This window comes from Acinonyx jubatus, chromosome F2 (genome assembly GCF_027475565.1).
Source record: "Acinonyx jubatus isolate Ajub_Pintada_27869175 chromosome F2, VMU_Ajub_asm_v1.0, whole genome shotgun sequence".
Classification (NCBI taxonomy): Eukaryota; Metazoa; Chordata; class Mammalia; order Carnivora; family Felidae; genus Acinonyx; species Acinonyx jubatus.
In genome coordinates this window covers 11,663,345-11,684,076 of record NC_069394.1, presented here as the reverse complement: position 1 = coordinate 11,684,076, position 20,732 = coordinate 11,663,345, and the positions used below count along the sequence as shown (strand labels likewise).

Here is a 20,732-nt window from a genome sequence, read left to right as displayed (position 1 = left end):
AAGTAAAAAAGGGGGCACCTGGTTGGCTCAGTCGTTTGAGCATCAGACTCTGATTTCGGCTCAAGTCATGATCCCAGGGTCATGAGCATGGAGCCTGCTTAAGATTCTGTCTCTCCCTCTGCCCCTTTCCCCACTTGTGCTCTTGCTCTCGCTCTCTCTCTCTCTCAAGTTAAAAACAAATGAGAAAAAAAAAGTGAGAAAGAAAACTAAGGGATGCTCTACAAACCACCAAAAGAGGATATTGAACTAGTTTGAAGGGCCAGAGAAGCCATCCCAAGAAGGTGGCATTTGATGCGAGATCTGAGTGATGAGAAGAATTAGCAAGGAAGAGAGAGGAAGAGTGTTTCGGGCTAGAGCCCAAACAAAACAGGAGGACTAGCCCCAGGCTCCCATACATAGAGCTGTGTGGTCTTGGCGAGTTACTTCAACTCCAACTCCGCTCAGACCACCTGTATGTGGGGGGACTAGTAAATCACGGTACGGAGGACGGCTTCAAGACTGCAGCCAGCTCCTGCATGTGACATATGTTAGTGCTGCATGTGGAACCACAAAGCAGGGAGGAGCTGTTCTCCTATAAAAAGCGTGAACACTCTGGAGCCAGAGAGACTTGCGATCAGGTTTTGGCTCTAGCATTTACTAGCTGTGTGGCTTGGTCAAATAATTTCACCTCTGAGCCTCAGTTTCCACATCTGTAAACTTAAAGTAGTAATTAATTGGGTTGAAAAGACCACAGTGGTTAGGAAGAGCCTGGGCTCTGGAGTCAGACTGCCCACAATCAAATGCTGGCACCATTACTTCCGAGCTGTGTGGACTGAGCAAACTAACCTCTCAGTGCCTCAGTTTCTTTTCTTCATCTGTAAAAACTAGGATAATAATTGGGTCATTTATGATGATTAAATGAGACAAGGTAAGTGAAAGGCTTTAACACAGAGCCTCTCACATCGGGGGTCCTTGGCAAAACTGACTCTCTCAGTAACTTCTGACTGGGTAGAATTTTCTTTTTTCTTTTTGTACATATTTTTAAAATGTTTATTTATTTTTGAGAGAGAGAGAGAAACAGAGAGACAGAGAGCAGGGGAGGGGCAGAGAGAGAGACACACACACACACACAGAATCCAAAGCAGGTTCCAGACTCTGAGCTGTCAGCACAGAGTCCAACACAGGGCTAGAACCCACAAGCTAGGAGATCATGATGCGAGCCAAAGTTGGATGCTTAACCGACAGAGCCACCCACGCACCCCTGAATTTTCTGTGCATTATGATTCAGTCAGAATATTATCTACTCATAAGGAGTTAATTCTGATTATTGCCACACGAAAGTTACAAAGGGCCTTGAATTTCCAGAATTTTCAAGCCAAGAGACCCGCAGCGCAGCTGGTCAGGTGCTGACAGGGATGATGCTGTGGGGAAACCCGGCTCCCTGGTCCCAGATGCACCACTGCAGGCTTTGACTTTCACATTCCACAGAGGCAGGTGCCCACACAGTACACACTACATGCTCCCCAGTGGCCAGCGTGAGGTCAGAGAAGCCCTGGAATCATGCCATCATTTATAAGAAACAGCATGAGGAAAAAAACTATAGGAGGTAGAGCTCGAGTTTTCCCAAGTCTATAAGATCTCAGCACAGCTCAGAGCAGCAAGAAAGGCAAGACACCCAGAGTATTTCCACCCAGAAAGAGCTGTGCCCTTTGGCACTCAATAAATATGTACTTACTGAATGCCTGAAGAAATGGAGACGATGAAGGAACAGAAATAGAACCATACCGTGTTGGCCCTTTACATAGATTCTCCCACTGGACTCTCACAGCAGTACCCCAGATAAGTGACTATTAGCCCCTTCAGCAGATGAGAAAATGAAGTTTCACCAATTAACTGGCAGAACTATCCGACTTCAAGGCTTTGCTTTTGAAAACCAAGATCAGCCTTTCTCACCACAAGCTTCATGGATATTTGTAGATGTTAGTCAATAAAGGGATAGATACCGGGTCAAATCTCAGCGTTATAAATGAGCACTTAAATAACCTTAGACAAGTTTCTCTCCTGCAGTCCTTCTCAGAGCCTTTAATATCAAAGCAGACACTACAAACAGAGGTGTGGCATACCATATGACCTAAGAGCCCATTCTGCACACACTATCTTGCAGGACTAGTATTCCATGACACATATATTGGGGAATCCCATACTATGCTCTACTACCTTTCTAGCTGATAAGTAAATAAAAGTATGAAAGAAGGAATCAAGGAAAAAATTGAATGATGTCTGACAATAAACCCCAGGTATCAGATATGGAATAAAAGCACAACTGATATATTAGTTTGCTCAGGAAAACAATGCTAGGGACTGGAAGGTTTAAACAACAGAAATAACTTTTCTCACAGTTCTGGAAACCTGAAGGCCAATGTCAAGGTGTCAGCAGGGTTGATTCCTTCCAGGGCTCTCCTTTTGGCTTGCAAACGGCCAACTTCTTGTGCATCCTCACATGGCCTTTTCTGTGTGGGCATCTTTGGTGTCTCTTCCCTTTCTTATGAAGACATCAATTATACTGGATTAGGGCCCCCATGCTTATGATCTCACTTAACCTTGGTGACCTCTGTGAAGGCCCTTTCTGCAAACAGAGTCACACTTGGGGGTTAGGGCTTCAACACGTGAGCATGAAGGACTGAGTCCATGAACCCACAAGCCCACGAACTGAGCTTGTTCTCTCAGTCAGAAGGGATCGGTGGGGAGATACCTGGCATCAGTCCGTAATCAAAGGCCAGGCAGCAAGAGCAACCTTAGCACAGAAGTAACAGTGGAGGCTCCATCTGGCAGGAAGGGACGTGCACCAGAGGGTAGGCCGCACTGTCCATATACACACCAGGAGAAGGCGGTAAGATACATGGAGGGAGGGAGAAGGGACTGCATTCTAATCGGATTTGTGGCAATTCTAGGGAAATGTTTGCTTGAAAGAACAGTAGGGAGGAAACAATAGAGGCAGTGATGTTTTCTGCCCTAGGTCCCTTCTCCAAAAGTAGCATTCTTTAAAAGACATTAAAGCAAGTGTTCTGGGTAAACAGACAAGAGAAAGTAATAGAAGGGCAGCAATTTTTGTGACCTTTCAGTGTCCCCCGGCCTCACTCCCAGCCCCTCTCCAGGGATGTTGAATAGGGTTATGCTCCTGAGAAGAAAGGGTCTCAGGAAATGGGGAGTTTTGAGGGGTCAAAAGCAAAGTCTTAGGAAGGGATTGGGAAAGTAGACCAATTATTGAGATGTTGTCCTTTGTCAGTGATGATGCTTTTGGCTGCAAGTACTAGGGGGAAAAAATCCAAGTGACTCAAACACTAAGGGAATGCTTGGATGGGGGGTGTTAACAGGGTTGCTTAATTCCACAGGTCCTTCATGAAGGATTCAGCTTACTCCAACCTTCCAGGCTGCCATGCTCCGCGAGTTGTCGGGCTCACACCCTTTCTGGCCCCCCAAACAGTGGCTACAGTTTCAGTCACCATAGGTGAGCACATCCACATCCAGAAGCAACAGCACAGTACCCAAAGTTCCCTTCTGAAACTGAGGAAAACCTTTTCCACAAGGCCCTACCCCATCATCCACTCATGTCTCATTACCCAAAATGAGCCATAAGCCCATGCCAAAACCAATCACCATGAGGTGGATTGGTCCCATGACAACTGGCTTAGATCTGTGAGGAGTCACTCAGCTGGTGCCAAGGCCAGCCTTCCCTGATGGCCATAGATGATTGATGCCTGAGGAAAATGAGTTCTGCCAGTAAGGAAGAGACACGGTCATGGCCATTGGGTAATGGCAGCCAACAATGTCTGCTAAAGACTGGAGCAAAGCTGAACCTCAGTGATAGAAACAGGAGGACAAAGCAGGAACCAAAACTTTAGGAATTGGGAGCAAAGAAAAACCTCCATTATGGTGGCGAAATTAGGGGGTATCAGTTCACGAAGGATTATATGAGGGGAATGTGTAGACCACCATGCACAGACATACCTGCCCTGCGTTGAATGACAGAGGAGTGGCAGAAGGGGTCTGGGCTCCTTGCACGAGAGGAAAATCAGTCAGCCGCCAGCTGAGTTACCATCTAAAAGAACAGGTAAACCCTACTGCACTCCCCTCACCCCTAAAGCAGCAAGCATCAGGTTGACTGACTCCATGCTTGAGGATTCTTGAGGTGAGTTCCAAGAATGCCTCACATCTCAGAGTAATGCCCAGTGGCCACCATAGCTCCTTCCGAGGCTAATGACACTTGGCAAGTTACCTTTGAGCCTGAATTTCCTCATCTGAAAAATACAAGTGATAAAAATACGTCTGTCTTCAAAGCTTCACAAGATTCATCACAGATTATGCAAGGGGTAGGCATTGTCAATTTTATTAATGGCAATATTAAATATATGTTAATTAATGGTTATATTAATAGTCATTCATACTCTAGAAAAGTCTCTCATGACCTCCGACTGAGCAAGGTACCAGATTCATCACACAAAATAGAAGACACCCCCCACTACCACCAAATCCAACGGTCAAGAATTCAATTAAGAAACCATACCAAATTCATTTCTAATCACAGTGGAGATCCCTGACTTTGGTGGCCTGGGGCTCCAAGAACGACAGCTCCTTTCCAGCTCTCATTCAAGCTCTCTTCCCGTTCCAATTAATTCCTTCCAGAAGGAGAGCTAGTCTCTATGCCCCTCCATGCTGAAGCAGTAATAACCACCCAGCATGTCAGCTCTTGGGGTAGAAATTATGGTTTTTCATTTCTGCTCCACAGAAAACACCATCCAGAAATATGATCACAATATTCCAAAGGGAACATGCGGTCATTTTTCTCATCTCTCCGGCACGTGTGATACTGTCTCCCAATTTGTGCACACCACAAATCCTGCTTTGAAAATAAAGATGGACTTTGCCCAACAGAGCTCCTCTGGCGGCACTGCTGTTGAGTGGCCAGTGCAAAGTGTTTTCAGTTGAGCCCTGCTCTTAACTTGCTGTGCAACCTTCCCCAAGTTACTTCCCTTCTCTGGGACTTGCTTTCTTCATCCAAGGAATGAGGACTGGGTGACTACTCACACTCCTTCGGTAGCCACCATTTAGTAAAAATCTACACTTTGCTAGCAAATTTTTTAGCTCTCATTCTCACCACAGACTGAGAGACCTGAGCCTCGGCCGGATTAATTCTGTGTTCGAACTCCAGTCTGTGTGACACTAGACTGCTCCCTAAAACACTACTATATTATCTGGAAACACCCAGCCTTTTCCAGTTTCTCAGTTTTTGAATTCTATTTTAAATAAGTCACTTATTTCTGATTCCTGCTAGATCTGGATTGGGACCCCAGGGCCAGGTTTAGGAACCTAGGTGTCGTTCCTGTGGCTCTTACAAAGGACCAGGGTGGGGGGTATGGGGGGAGGGCCCAAAGGAGAAGGGAGTAGGGGCAAAACCCAAAACAATGGAAATCCTTTAGCCCCTCTTTGCACCCCATTTTTGTGACAGGCAGCAGCCTTCCAGCCAAGTGTGTCCTCTCCCCACCCAGTCTTTAGAAGCCACTCAAGCCCCTCTGAGTAAGAGGGGCAAGATCCCTCCTGGGGCCCACCTCCTTTCATTGGCCTCACAAAGACTCTCCAACACAGGCCATTACAGAGGATTAGGCCTCAGAGTTCAGGAGACCCTGAGGCTGGGTCACCTCCTGCAAAGTCTTCCTTTTTGGCCTTTCCCAAGCTCCGTGGGCCAGTGCCTTCTCCCCTTCTGGCCCGATCATCTACAACAAAGACTTTGATGAGGGGGAGTGGGATGGGGGGATATTTAAAGAGGCAAGAATGCCCATTCTCAACTCAGACAAAAGATGAGATTAAATGGTTCAGAGGAGGGCCCCTCCAAGTTGCGGGGGCAGTGGAGAAGGGGTGGGGGGCCGTCTGTGAAATTAATACACTTTCCCGGCCTGCGGAGAAAGCTGCTCCCCTTCTAAATCCATATGCATGAGAATGTCAGCCCAGGAACCTGGTTTAAGATACGCTTAATGTCAAAAAGAGAAAGGGCTGCAGGCAAGAACTGATCTAAAACCTTTGTCTTTCTCAAGTCACCCATGGGGCTTCAGTTAGGATGCAGGTACTCAGCAAAGGCACGGATTGCACCACCCCTAACAACCTCGGGAATGAGAGCAAACCTCTGGGAATCTGGACTCTGGACTCTAACTTTGTGACTTGCCACTAGAACAGAGACGCCACTACTTTGTGGCCATGTGGCCTTCAGCAAGTTACTTGACCTCTCAGAGCCTTGGGTTCTTCAGTGGCGTCTCTCCCACTCCATTGCTGGAAGGAATAAGTCTGAGATAAGGTATGGAAAGTAATTAATTGGTAACAAGGATGCTTCTTTCCTTCCTCCCTTCCTCTATTCTCTTTTTCAATAGAACACACATTTCAGTACCTGCTGTGGGCAGGTGATTTTGCCAAGAGCTCAGGTTGCCAAGGTAAGTATTATTTCCCCTCCACTTTCGTGTCCAATGAAGAGGTAATTTCAGTTGTGTGATAAAAACTATGCACAGAATCAAAGCACAGACAGGATAGGGATCCACAAGTATTAAGTGTTTTAGATGATTCCTCTGGGGCTGTCCTAAGCAGTGCCTAAGTCTGTAATTCACCATTCGTACTCAGATGACCCCTGCATGCCACCAGGGCAGAGTTGGGAGCAGGACTCATGTCCGGCAACTCCTGGTCCAGGCTCTTTCCACATGAGCCCAATGACAGAGAATTAGGAGGTCATGAGCCATGATTTAAGAATATGCCATTTAATTCATGTTCAGACAGGAACTATCCACTTTTCTGTTTTTATTTTTCTGTCTCAAAAGAAAAAAGAGAGAGAATGATTATTTTTAAAGTAAGATCATTTGGGTGATAACACAAGTTGATAGAGCTACAAAATTCAGCTTACAAAAATAGCTGCATGGAAACGTAGACCCAGAGGAAAAAGGTCACTGGGGGAGGGGAGCATCACCCTTACCCATCCTTTTCGAAACCACACCACACGGCACCCTGAGTGGGCTGCTCAAACTGCAGCTGAGACTGTTGGTTGAGACAAATGTTTAAAAACATAATCTGAAGCCCAGCTGACCTTTGTAGTGGTGTTGATTGTGTCTAGAAGGGCAGTGTGGAAAGAGCCAAGGGCGTGACGTCAAGAAGGGGACTCTGCATCTGCTAGGTGGGACACCTTCGACTCGCCGCAAGGTATGTTTCCTCACACATACGATGCTGTGAAGATCCCACATGGCAGCATGGGAGAATGGGTTTCAAAAGCATAAGGCTGTGTTGTCTAATATGGTAACCACTAGCCACACAAGCCTACTAGACTTTAATTAAAATGAAATAAAAATTTAAAATGAAGTTCTTCAGTCACACTAGCCACATTTCAACTGCTCAACAGTAAATTGTACCTAGCTCCTAATGTGTTAAACAGTGTTGAAACAGAACATGTCACCATTGCAGAAAGTTCTACTGGAGAGCACCAACCCAGAAGAATATATACCTCATGGTTAATAACTGATAGCTCTGGGGAAAAGACCGGTGTTGGGAGACATTTTAAACATTTACTTTGTAAATTTCCACATTGTTTGGTAATTCTGCCATGAGCATATATCTTATTTGTAAGTTTAAAAATAAAGAACAGCAAGGAAGTGATTACCACTAACGACAGGATAATGGCTACTTCCAGGGATAAAAGGTGTAGATCAGAAAGGAACTCTGATAGACTGGGACACTGGCAATGGAATGTTTGGGCACGGATACCCAACAAAAGAAACTGATTTTTCTGGGGCGCCTGGGTGGCTCAGTCAGTTAAGCGTCCAACTTCAGCTCAGGTCATGACCTCATGGTTTGTGGGTTGGGCTCTGCACTGACAGTGTGGAGCCTGCCTGGGATTCTCTCTCTCCCTCTCTCTGCCCCTCCCTGGCTCACATGCAGGGGCTCTCTGTTAAAATAAATAAATAAATAAGATTAAACAAAAAAAAGAAAGGAAGAAACTGATTTTCCCATTCCTAATAACCATAAGTATGGACAAAGATATATGTGTGTCCACTCTAAAAGTATTTATAATAGTTAAATTTGTTCTATATACTTTATCAAATATGTGTTTTACCTTCCAATATGTAGTTTAATAAAACGTTTTTAAACAGAAGAATAGGGGTGCTTGGGTGGCTCGGTTGGTTAAGCATCCGACTTCAGCTCAGGTTATGATCACACGGTCTGTGGGGTTTGAGCCCCGTGTCGGGCTCTGTGCTGACAGCTCAGAGCCTGGAGCCTGCTTTGGATTCTGAGTCTCCTCTCTCTGCTCCTCCCCTGCTCGCATTCTGTCTGTCTCACTCTCTCAAAAATAAACAAACATTAAAAAAAAATTTTTTTAATGAAAAATAAATTGTGCAGCTGTCCTTCTCAATACGGGGATGCCTTTCCATAACATTAATGAAGGATCTCAGGCTTGGTAAATTGAGGAACAGGGTTCAGCCCTCATCCTCACCTCCTCTTTTTGAAGCTGCCCTGAATAATGGTGGCCCTGCCCACATTTTCTCATCAACTTCTCCCTGCCTAGCTCCCAACAGGGATGCCTGTGAGAAACCAGCAGAAGGTAGCAGGTAATAGAGACAGAACTTACCTCAGGGGCAATCTGACAATATACACCTGCAAATTCTTTAATATGCATATGCTCTGAAACATCTGTTTTAATCAGAATTTTACCTTGAAAAAAATAACTGTACAAAGATTTAGCTAGGAGGATGTTAATCACAGTGATTCTCATAATACCCAGGAAAATAACTGGAAACAATTTAAATGTCCAAACTAATAAATGGGTTAAATTCTGATATATTCAGACAGCTAAATACTGAACAGCTAATAAAAATCATACTATAAAAGAATATTTGATGTGGAAATCCATTCATGCTATGTTATTAAGAGGAAAACAGCAGATGATAGAAAAGCACATGCAGTATAATTTTTTGGTCCAAAAAATGTATATTAAAAACTACCTTTGCTGATATACATAGGCCATCCCCCACTCTTGGAGGAGGAGCTCAACTGTCCTCTCCTTGAGTGTGAGCTGAGCTTAGTGACTCCCTTCCAAAGAGTAGCGTGTGGAAAGAGAGATTTGGTTAACTTAGAGTGGAGAACCTTTTGATCAAAAATAAATCATGTTGACTGCATGTACCCCTGCAATGATGTGATGAGAAGGGCACTTCAACTCTGTGGTATTCTTTCCCAAAACCTATAACCCCAATCTAATCAGGAGAAAAACAGACAAATCCAAACCAAGGGAAATTCTACAAGATATCTACCCCTTAAATCTGTTGTGGCCATGAAATCCAAGGAAAGGCACCTGGGTGGCTCAGTTGGTTGAGCATCCAACCGGCTCAAGTCATGATCTTGTGGTTTGTGGGTTTGAGCCCCGCATCTGGTAGTACGGAGCCTGCCTGGGATTCTCTCTCTCTCCCTCCCAACTTGCACTCTCTCAAAATAAACAAATCAGCTCTAAAAAACATTAAAAAACAAGGAAAGACAGAGAAGATGTCATAGATCAAAGGAGACTAAGGAGGCACGGTGACCGTATATAATGTATCCTAGATTAGACCCTGGGATAAAGAACATCAGCAGGGAAACTGTTGAAATCTAAATAAAGTCTTGAGTTAGTTAATAATATGGTACTATTTTAATTTCTTAGTTTGACAAATGCACAATGATTATGCAAGATGCTAACCTTAGAGGAAGTTGGGTGAAGTGTATATGGAAATGTTCCATATTATCTTTGCAACTTTTCTGTAAATCTAAAATTATTCCAAAATCATAAGTTTTTTTTTAACTACCTTTGCAGTTGTTTCTGAATAGTGTGCTTCTTTATGCTTCTAAAACTTCGTTCTCTAAATTTTCTAGAGTGAATATGCATTGTTTTTTAAATCAGATAAGCAGTTCATTATGTAATCAGAAGTTAATTGGGAATCTCTTCTCTCCCACATTTCAAAGTGCTATATGAGTGCCGGCAGGAGTCTATGGGATAACTGTAAAGGCAAGTCAGTTCAGGCATCTTGCGAACCAGATGGTTGCTTGCAGATGACCTAAGCTGGGCTGACCAGAGCCTTTCCCTGGTAGCTGACAACCAGAGACACCTAAGAGACAAAGCGTCAGGTGCTCTCCAGTGATGGAAAGTGGGATTTCAGCATTGTGTTCCCTTCTAGGTGGAAGAGGCAGACTAAGGAGAGGACGATGAGGCTGGAATGCAGAAAGGAGAGATAACACATGAGGAGGGCAAATCCTGGTGACATCCCACTTATCCTTGGCCTCAGTTACGTAAGTCATCCCCCAAATCCCCTTTGGGTTCAAATTTGTTGGGAGGCGGTCTTCCTTCCCTTGCAATCCAAGAAGGAAACTCCCCTACCCGATTCAAGTCCCTGGGAAGCCCCCGGAAGCACATTTGCCTGGCCTTTAACTGGACCACTCTCAAAGCAGATCAGGTTAGGTTATCAATATCGATAGCAATTTCAACTAAAATAAGTTAAATTGGACTGAACTGAACTTAAAAATTACCTGTGAGTTCAGCATAGGAGGTATTAAATGAACATCTTTTGCTATCTTTACCCAACAACATAGACTAGACTTCTCTTTGCATTGCCATCAAGGCAAGAGACATAAAATGTCTCAGTTACTACCTGACCCTCAGTGCCTTCCACAGGTCTTGGTATACAGTTGCAATACGATACATTTTCTCTCCTCTATCCATAGCTTTTTAGAAATATATTGTACCCAATCGTATAGGATATAAAAAAAAAAATCATGTCTTCCTGGGGCTTAATAAACCATGATTGAAGTTAACGTACTTTACTATTACTCTCTATCAGTTGAATACATAAAGGAAATATAGTATGCTTCCTGAAACTCTTCTTCATCTGAAGAATATTAAAAAGTTTCAAATGACTCTGGTCATGGAATCTGAATGACACAATGACCACTCAAGATTTCTGAGTTCCATAGGTGCATGCCATTAGGCAAAATCAGAAAATAGGCTGGACTCATTAGATTCAGGGAGAAATCCAGTGGGAGAGAGAAACAATGAAACAAAAAACAAGGAGAATAAGTGAACAGATGTCACAAAGAGTGGATCTAAGACAGATGAGGCAAACATCATTCGTAGATCTCAAGGGAAAGGTTTAGGGAAGATCCTTTCTGAAAACGAAAGAGCCCATGTTTGTGTACCCCATCCACTACATTATACTCCAGGCTCCACATGACTTCTACCATCATCAGTAACATCTATTGATCACTTAATATGTGCCAAGCACAGTCTTCTCACACAAACCTCTTAACAAGGCTACACATCAGAATTATTACTACCTCCATGTTTTGCAGATGAAGAAATTGAGTTAATGAAGGATTAAATAATTTGCCAATGGTCAAACAGATGGTCAGGGGTGAGCCCAGGGTTTGAACCCAGGAACTACAATATACTTAACCTCAACCATAAAAGTTAAATCACAGAACTTTAAAAACTCTGCAGCCATTGACTATTCACCCATGAACATCCCCATAAAACACTAAGTTTCTAGAGGGCAGGAAACATGTTTGATTGTTTTTCCAACACATAGGATCGCATGCAGAGTTTGTACTCAGTGAGTGGGTGAGAGATAAGAGATGTTCAGTTGTCTTAATTTTCTTGATTTTTCATTTATAAGAAAGGTATACAACGTTTAGTGAGTTCAGAACTCAAAGTTTTAAAATAGTGACTTGTTCATCTCTGTATCTTCAGATCCTACCACTGTACCTAAAGCTATCTGATATGTTCTCAAAAGAAAGGTTCTGGATAAAAAGTCTTCATTATGAGTGTCCAATATCATACCAGCCCTTCAGTTAATACCTAAAACCAGAATGAAAAACACAGATGGAGATGTGCCTGCGCAATTGAGCCACGTGTGACTAACTCAACTCACACCCAAAGTCAATCCCTCAGATTTCTTTCTGTATAAGAAAAAAAGTTGGTGTGTTACTAATAATCATATTTGTCTACCTGCCCCTCAAGCTACAATAAGATTAGACTTTTGTATTATTATTTTTAATTTACTATATGTTGCTCACCTACTTGGGAATATAACAAGATTTGAGATACTAGAATAATCCATATATAAATAAAACCCATTTAAAAATGAAATAAGAGTGGGGGGGGGGGCACCTCGATGGCCCAGTTGGTTAAGGGTCCAACTGTTGATATCAGCTCAGGTCAAGATCTCACACTCCTGTGATTGAGCCCCACATCAGGCTCCATGCTCAGCATGGGATACTCTGTCTCTCTCCCTCTCTTTCTGTCTCTCTCTCTCTCTCTCTCTCTTTTATCTCAAAATAAGTAAATAAACATTTTTAAACAATAATATAAGAGCAAAATAAAACTAAAATCAGAGGGGACTGGAGATTATATTTAAATGAACAACAACAAAAGGCTTACAATACTGTGGGTCTTTCTGTCTGAACCTAAAAATAAACTTGATATGGTATTATCTCCTTCTTTAGATCTTTGGTGCTGCGTGTCTCTTGTGGTTCTTACAACCTTCCATTGCTAAGGTGTAGCAGGTGAACTTCTCTGAACTCTTGTGTAAGATCGGAAGGCCAGCATGGGTCAGGCTGGGTCTGGTTTGTCTCTGCATCCCCCAGCATGTAGTACTTGACTTTGTCTAGGGACCCAGGAATTTGAGAGCTGTTAAGCTCTTCTTGGATAGTTTCTACATTCCTGGAACATAGCATAGTGCCTGGAAGGCAGTAGGCGCTTAATAAACATACTATTGGGTCAGTTGGTCGAATTGAACCGAATTGCCAAAATGCTGGTGTCTTACTTTGGACTCCACGCCACTCCATTCTTCAAACTACTTCAAGAAAGCTAAGTACAGTGTGCTAAGCACTCCACCGCCTTGGTTGTGCATCTGAAGTCAGGCAGTGTTATCTCTAAAATGCTCACTAGAGCCATTAAAGGTAGTTATCATTTTCTCCTTTTTCATGGAGAGACTGAAGCATACGAGGTTGAGTGTTTTCTCCAACGTCATGCAGACACTAAGTGACAGAACCAGGTTTGGAATGCTGCCCTCGGTGGACACAAAACTGCATGATGTCCATTTTGCCTCATATTTCATATGCACGGGCACATAAATACAGGTGTGGCCCTTACTAGTTCTCTTTTGCCTGAAAGAAATATAGGCTCAAAAGACATACACACATAGAGTCAAAACCACAATGTCCTGTGTTCCCACATTGGTTAAATTCACTGGGCACCATCATGGGCAGGGACTGCTGGGAAATCGGCAGTGAACAAGACAGTAAGAGAAAGAGAGAGCAGGGGTCTGCAAACCTTCTCTGTGAAGGGCCAGGAAGGAAATATTTTAGGCTTTGCAGGCCAAACTGTCTCTGTCACAACTCTTCAGCTCTGCACTTACAGAGCCAAAGAAGCCACTGGAAAAATGGGTATGGCTGTGTTCCAACAAAACTTTATTTACAAAAACAGGCAGGTTTGATTTGACCCATGGTAGTCTGTCAACCCCCGAAACAGACGATAAACATGGAAATAAGTGGAGATAGACAAAAAGCATAAAGGAGGTCTCTAAAGAAAATAAAGCAATGTAAATAGAGAGAGGGGGAGAATGAGAGGTAACGTTACATTGGGTGGAGGGAGGAGATGACATTTGCTGATGAACCAGCCATGTTAGGATCCCAGGAAAGAGCCTCTCAAGTAGTTGGAACACCTAGAACAAAGAGCCTCAGACAGTGCGTCCGGGAAACAGAAAGGCCAGCATGTCTGGAGCAAGAATGGTAGGAGATAAAGTCAAAGAGCAGACAGGCCCTGATCGTGTGACAGCTTCTAAGTGCAACAGAAAGCATTTGGAGGGTTTTAGCAGCCTAAATTTGGTGTGCTTTAATTTACAAGTTTGAAAACATCGACTCCAGCCGTTGCACTAGAGAAGGCACAGCGAAAGGAGGGAAAGCGGGGAAGTGGCTTCCCTGAGGGGGTAGGAGAACAGAGATCTCCCAGGAGGCAGAGAAGCTGCTGGAGGATTGCAGGTGTGCGTGTAAGGGTAAAGACAATGGAGGATTCCAGCATGTGTTCGCTCGGTTTGACGTATAGACCCAGAACGATTGCTGGGCCCTGAGCAGAATCTGTGTAGGTCACAAGGGAGAGGCACAAACAGAAAGCACCATGGGACTGGGTGCTCTGAAGACTGATCCTAACTGACCTGCAAGGTAGCTGAACTCGGGGCCATCAGCGGAGAGGCCGCCGCAGAGCCGGCCAGGTAATGCCTCGTGTATCACACAGCATTTTGAAACATGCAAAACAGACAAGTAGCAACTTTTCAAAGACTGTTCTAATGTCTTATCACCGCAGCACGAAACTGTGAGGAAGCAAAAATACACGGCACAGCTCAACTGGGGCCCATTTGACCTAGTGACAAAAAACTCAAAGAATCCAGTGTATTCTCCACCAGAAAGCCCTCTTTGGGCTCTAAAGGACCAGGTATTTAGAAGATATTACAAGTGTTTGGGAGGAATGCGAAGACAAGACATTTCCTGGGGGCGGGGGGGACGTTTCCTGGCCGGGAAGGGCACCTGCGGAGACTCAGGACTGGAGAGACAGCCTGAGGCTGTCTGAGGAAATCATCGCTGCTCTAACGCTCCAAACGGCTGAAGACCAGGCTAATTCCACTGCAAGAAGCTTGAAGTCTTTCATTTGGAGAGCGGCACACTTTCTGTTCTCCCATTATCAGAATTGCTGTCAGGCCCACAGTGAGAGTTATGTAATAGGAAGCAATACTTTCCGGCCATTTCTCCATCCCCCTGTTATATAATAATCATGCCAAGATGAAGGGGCCAACGACTAAGCCACAGAGACGCAACCCTGTCAAGTAAATTTATAGTCTACACTTCCTTTTCTTTTTTTTAGCAAGTACTCTCTACCCCCTCCACCACCCCCCTCCCTCCTGGCTTGCCAACGTGCCAGTTTCCAAGTTGATTTTTTTTTTCATCAGGTGGACCTGTTCCATTCATGAAAAAAAAGGGGGAAAGGTTACCCTCACTCATTCATTCGTTTACTCATTCAGCCAATCAGTTGACTAATAATTATTTAATAGCCTACCACTTAAGAGATTCTGCAACAGGTGGAAAGCACAGAACCTTCAAATCATGGATTTGTGCCTACCAGCTAGGTGACCGGGCACACACAGGATTTTTGCTCTCGGAGCCTTACCTGTAAAATGGGCTAGGAAGGCCAACTTTGTGGGGTTCTGGGGAGAAGGAAAAGTAATGGAGGCAAAGCACCCCTTCATAACCAGCCTTCATCTTCTCAACTTATCATGTATTTGGCACCAAAATAAAAGGACAACATCTCAGCTCTCGGAAAGTTCAAATCCCACTGGGGGAGATACACAGGTAAAAAAGGAAATTAACAATCATCATTTGATGTAAAATGTACATTGCTAAAAGGAAGAATACGGTGCCGTGGGGACAATGAGAAGCACCTGACTCAAGCTCGTCTCTTTCATACAAGCGATAGCATTTCATGTCATGTGTACAATTGTAGGTTCTAAAAAAATAAGCAATGTTACAGCCAATTAGAAAGGGGCTGGGACCTCAGCTTTGTGGGAATTTAATACAGGATATACAAACTGTAATCCTAGGAATTCAAAGCCCCTTTAAAATTCACAATTAATCAATTTGATTCACCATATCAACAGAATAAAGGACAAAAAGACATATGACCAAATCAATTGGTGCAGAAAAAAGACATTTGACAAAAGTTGAAACCTACCCGTGATAAAAATCTCAACAAACCAAGAACAGAAGGAAATTCCTCAAACAGACAGGGAGCATCTTTGAAAAACCTATTCTAGGGCGCCTGGATAGCTCAGTCAGTTAAGTGTCTGGCTCTTGATTTCAACTCAGGTCATGGCATGGAGCCTGCTTGGGATTCTCTCTCTCTCCCTCCCTCACTCCCTCCCTCTCTCTTTCTCTCTCTCTCTCTGCCCCTCTCCTGTTCACATACACCCTCTCTCTCAAAACAAATAAACATTAAAAAAAGAAAAATAAAAACCTACTCTAACATCATACATAAAAATGAAAGACTGTTTACCTCCACATTTAGGAATAAGGCAAAGAATTTTGCTTTCACTATTTTGAATCAACATTTTACTAAAGGTCACAGGCATTGTGATAAGTTAAGGAAAGAAATAGAAGGCCAACATGTTAAGAAGGGTGAAGTAAAATTGTCTTTCTTTGCAGATGGCTTGGTCGTACGTGAAGAGAATCTTAAGGAATCTTCCAGATTTTTATTTTTATAAGAATAAAAAGCTATTGGAACTAATGAGGGAGTTGAAAAAGGTTGCAAGGGAGGAGGTCAGCATTTAAAAAAAATAATAATAAATTGTATTTCCATACACCAGCATCAAACAACTCCAGGTGAAGTTTTCTTTTTTTTTTATTCTAGGTGAAGTTTTCTAAATACTGTGTACAACAGTATCATAAACATGAACTACATGGGAAATAACTTTAAACTATATGCGAGACCTGTACACTGAAAACTGTAATTTAAAGAAGACTCTAATAAATAGAAAGATGTGCTAATATTCACAGATTGAAAGGTTCAAGATCATGAAATGACCATCCTCCCAAATTTGTCAATAGATGCACACAACGCCAATCATAATCCTAGCAGGCGGTTTTGTAAAACCTGACAAACTGATTCTAAAACTTATATGAAGATTCTCTGGGCACCTGGGTGGCTCAGTCAGTTCAGTGTCAGACTTCCACTTAGGTCATGATCTCAACGTTTTGTGAGTTCAAGCCCCGCGTCAGGCTCTGTGCTGACAGCTCAGAGACTGGAGCCTGTTTCAGATTCTGTGTCTCCCTCTCTCTCTGTCCCTCCACTTCCTGTGCTCATGTGCGCTCGCTCTCTCTCTCTCTCAAAAATAAATAAACTTTGAGACTCTTAAAAACTGAGAACAAACTGAGGGTTGATGGGGAGTGGGTGGGAGGGGAGGGTGGGTGATGGGTATTGAGGAGGGCACCTGTTGGGATGTGCACTGGGTGTTGTATGGAAACCAATTTGACAATTCATTTCATATTAAAAATAAATAGACAAATAAATAATAAAACTAATATGAAAATTCTAAGCACCTGGAATAGTCAACACAATCTTGAGAAAGAACACAGTTGAAGTTTGAGAAATTTAAAGTTACAGTAATCACCAGTGTGGTGCTGGCATAAGGACAGACACAGAAGTCAAAGAAAAAGAATAGGGAGTCAAAAAATGAATCCTTAAACTGGCATATAGTGTTTGATCAAGAAGCCACAGCATTTCAACAGTAAAAGAATATTCTTTTTAACAAATGGTGCTAGAACAATTGAATATTCACATAGGAAAAATTACCCTTGACATTTCCCACACACCATTCACAAAATTAATTTTAAATGGATTATAGACCTAAATGTAACCACTGAAATTATAAAACTTCTGAAAGAACACATAAGAGAAAATTTTTGCAGCACCAGGTTAGGCAAAACTATTTTAGGAAAAAAAACTTATGAAGCATAAAGACAAAAAATTGACCAATTAGATTCCATCAAAGTTTAAAACTGCTTTTCAAAGATACCACTGAAAAGATGAGAAGGCAAGCCTGGAAACATATTTACAACACACATATCTGACGATGGATTTGTATTCATAAATATATAAAGAACTTTGAGGGGCGCCTGAGTAGCTCAGTCAGTTGAGCATTCAACTTGGTTTCGGCGCAGGTCATGATCCCAGGGAGATGGGATCGAGCCCCACATTGGATTCGGCACTAAGTGTGGACCCTGCTTGGGATTCTCTCTCTCTCTCTCTCTCTCTCTCTCTTTCTACCCCTCTCCCCCACTCTCTCTCACTCTAAAATTAAAAAAAAAATTTTTTTAAGAACTTTGCAACTCAATAATAAGCAAAATAGCCAAATTGAAAAAATAAAGGAGGGAGGAGGCAAAACATTTGAGCAGACACATTTCACAAAAGAAAATATACAAATGACCGATAAATACATGGAAAGAATTCTCAGAAGCATTAGTTATCATGGAAATGTAGATTTAGATTTAGATTTAGTTATCATGGAAATGTAATTTTAGAATGTCTAAAATTAACAAGAAGCCCCTGGGTGGCTCAGTCAAGTAAGCGTCTGACTCTTGATTTCAGGTCAGGTCATGATTTCATGGTTTGTGAGTGAGCCCTGCGTCGGCTCTGTGCTGACAGCGTGAAGTCTGCTTGGGATTCTCTCTCCCTCTCTCCGTCTCTCCTTCTGTCCCTCTCCCCTGCTTGCATGCGCTCTCTGTCTAAAATTAAATAAACAAACAAATAAATAAGTGCTTCCCATGAATTTGAACTGAGGTATTACCGAAGGTCCTATAACATCTGCATAGACTAGAGTCCTGTCACAAGACAGGAGAAGGCATAAGAGAAATGGAAGGCAGCTTCACGAGGAGGCTGTTTTCAAAGGTGTGGGCAGAGTGAGGAAAACCAGGAAAGAAGGGCAGAAGGCCCAGGGTCTAGCAACAGCGGGGGGTCACTGGCCACCGAGGCCTGAAGAGGGCAGGTTACCAAAATTCAATGAGAGTTAAACAATGGGAGAGGCCGCCCAACGGGCTCTCTCTGCCGGCTGCAGTGGTCGAAAAGAACCCCTGCCAAGCCATGGCAAGATGCCCTGGCTTCTCTCCTTCTCCTGCCCCCTGTTCTCCTGCTAGCTTCTTCCCTTGACAAAACCCAGGCAAAAGCTAGACAGCAAGGGATGCCAGAAGATACAGCTCCTTGACCTCAATCTCCTGGGACGGAGCAGGTGGAGGACAGAAAGTGGGTATGGACGGCAAACCAAGATCATCCAACATAGGATCCAAGCAGCATTTCAGAATTTGATGAGTCGAGTCTGTTTATCACACTGTTTTATGCCCAGCTCAGGACTTGGCTCTGCAAAAGGTATTTTTTATGGGGGGAGAAAAGAGTACTTTGCCTTCTAAGGCACTTTTCCATCCCTTGTTTATTTGATCCTCACCAAAGTCCCGTGAGAAAAGAAGGGCAGGGATTACAGTCCCCATAGTAGAGATCAAAAAAGGAAGGTTCAAGGGGAGAAATGGCTCGTCCCAGGCGACAGCACCAGCAAAGGATGGAGTTCCATGTGACGATGCCTGTGTGAGTGTCCAAGCCCATCCATGTACTGATCAGACCGCAGGTGAAGAAATGGGCCTCTCTCGACTCGCTCTGTCTGGGGACAAAGGAGCCATTCTGGAGAATGGACAGAATGGTCAAATGTCTAATACACTCAGGTCACACTCCGTCCTGTGATGGTCACCATGATTATTCTTAAACACGTATCTGCCTACTTGACTCCCCTGCTAACACCCTGCACCGAGTCCCTTGCCATCCAAGGCCGTCCGTGACTTGATCTCTGTTGTTATCTCCAAACTGTTGTCCTCCGTGCTCCCTGGAGATCTCTACAAAGCCCTAACTCAGGACTTTCTCACGCCCCATGGGCTCCCTACATACAGATGACTTCCACTTTGCCTCTTGACAGTAGCTGCCTTTTGAGACAGTAGCATCTCATTAACCTAATTTTATTAAGAAAGAGGAATTTCAAATAAATGGATTTTCCAAGTTTACCAAAAAAAACCTTTTAAATATGAATTAAATATCTCAGCTATTCAAAACGAAAGGTAGTCTCAACTCTCTTGGCTTTGTAAACGGAGGACATGAAACATAATTTTAGTCCTGTTTGGTCACCGTGCATTGCACCTTACAGCCACGTGAGCTGTACACACGGACCTGTCACTAGACCAGGAGCACACTGCAGTCCTGGCATGAAATGCCAGAAAATGGCCATTTATTGAGTTTTCTCTGTTTTTTTCCTGGTAGTTCTCTGCCAGGGTCTCTGGATTTTATGCAGCTTGCCTGAGCTGAACCCTGCACCCCCTTCCTCTTCACACTTTTGATTTTTTTGTATCTAATCTGCTGTGTCTTGGGAAACCAGATTGCCAAGATAGAACTGTTTCTTAAGTAAGAAAAAAATAAGTTCTGCACCAAAGCCAGAAAGCATTTTTGCTTTATTCTCTGGGCTTTTTGACATTAGCTTTGACATCTCTGAGTCTTTTTGTGCCCATCCTGGTCCTCAGGTGTTTGTCACATCGCCCATGTGGCCAGATAAGTGACCTCTGAATGAGGAAGGTCTTATCAATGTCCTAGTAAATTACTGGGTGTGCTCCCCTAGCTCTGGCTCATTAAACTGTTCAGACGAAGGTTCACATCTGCTCCCACACCTCAGGGGCGCTTTCCAGAAAGTTATTTTCTCCCTTTCTGCCTTCTTAGCAAAACTGAATTATTACAGGACAAGAAAATATGTTGGGGAAGGAGCAATCCTGTCATCCCGCAAGAAGGAGCCATTCTTAATCAGTGTCATCCCGGCCTCTGAGATTTGCCCAGGTTCACGCTCGTTGACCAACCTAAAAAAGGCAGCCATTGGTCTACATTTCCCCTCAGGCCAGGGTGTTAAAATGATGAAAAATATAAAAGTGTCCTCCCTGGAAACAGCATGACTGAGCCTTCAGGAAAACTGCTTAGGGGAGGTGGTACTCGGTAATGCAGCAAGAAGCAAGAAAAACACAATTTCTTTAGCATTCTGGGTTCGCCGCTCCTCTTTCCAGCCTCAGCTCCACCTTACACTCAGCCT

At 43.5% G+C, this 20,732-nt stretch overlaps 1 long non-coding RNA gene across 4 annotated transcripts in view; it reads right to left on the bottom strand.

Annotated features, from left to right (window-relative positions):
* LOC113600568 (uncharacterized) overlaps window positions 1-20,732 on the bottom strand; it is a 76,148-nt gene that overhangs the window by 31,768 nt on the left and 23,648 nt on the right. For 3 of the 4 annotated variants that reach the window (XR_008292512.1, XR_008292514.1, XR_008292515.1), the window contains one exon: window positions 6,845-20,732. This exon is cut by the window's right edge. The exons of the other annotated variant lie outside the window; for it this stretch is intronic. This is a non-coding gene — a long non-coding RNA (uncharacterized LOC113600568). Of the gene's footprint in view, window positions 1-6,844 lie in introns of those variants that run through there. 4 annotated transcript variants of the gene reach the window in all.